This window comes from Penaeus monodon, chromosome 33 (assembly GCF_015228065.2).
Source record: "Penaeus monodon isolate SGIC_2016 chromosome 33, NSTDA_Pmon_1, whole genome shotgun sequence".
In the NCBI taxonomy this organism is placed as follows: domain Eukaryota; kingdom Metazoa; phylum Arthropoda; class Malacostraca; order Decapoda; family Penaeidae; genus Penaeus; species Penaeus monodon.
The window spans coordinates 24225292-24225799 of NC_051418.1; the positions used below are offsets into that span (position 1 = coordinate 24225292).

The following is a 508-nucleotide window of genomic DNA, read 5'->3' on the forward strand; positions in this document are numbered from 1 at the left end:
CATGCCTCAGAGTTTGTACTATGTCAGGTATTTGGCTGTCTCGTTAGTAGTTCAACAACCTTTATGTGATGCTTAAAATTCCAGATCAGTTGAAATCCTAAATATTTTTAATGCTTATTAGATCACATGTGTGTTCATGCTTGCAATCCTTAATATAAGGGATTTCAGATATTTAGGTGAATTTGTGCCTTGTCCAGCTTTACAAACATTTTTTCACTAGGACTCTTTTAAAGCTAGTCCTATATTGTATAATTTAGATATTTAGTTGGATCTGTTGAGATGCAACTTAATGACATATGTTTTAGGTCATTCCAAGATATCAAATCTGATGGATTTTTAAGGACAATTAATCACTACCTTTGGGATTTATACACTATGGAATAAGAGTGTTATGTGAATCTTGACAATTAGTAGTATTTATATCTGACACTTGAATAGACCTGTCATGGCACCAGTTTTACATGTTTCAGTTAGTCAGTTGTTTGAGCTAATGTTAGAGTTAAGAGTT

The 508-nt window shown here is 32.5% G+C and overlaps 1 protein-coding gene across 1 annotated transcript in view; it reads left to right on the plus strand.

Annotated features, from left to right (window-relative positions):
• LOC119594178 (glycine N-methyltransferase-like) overlaps positions 1–508 on the plus strand; it is a gene marked incomplete in the record, with an annotated part of 10165 nt that overhangs the window by 441 nt on the left and 9216 nt on the right.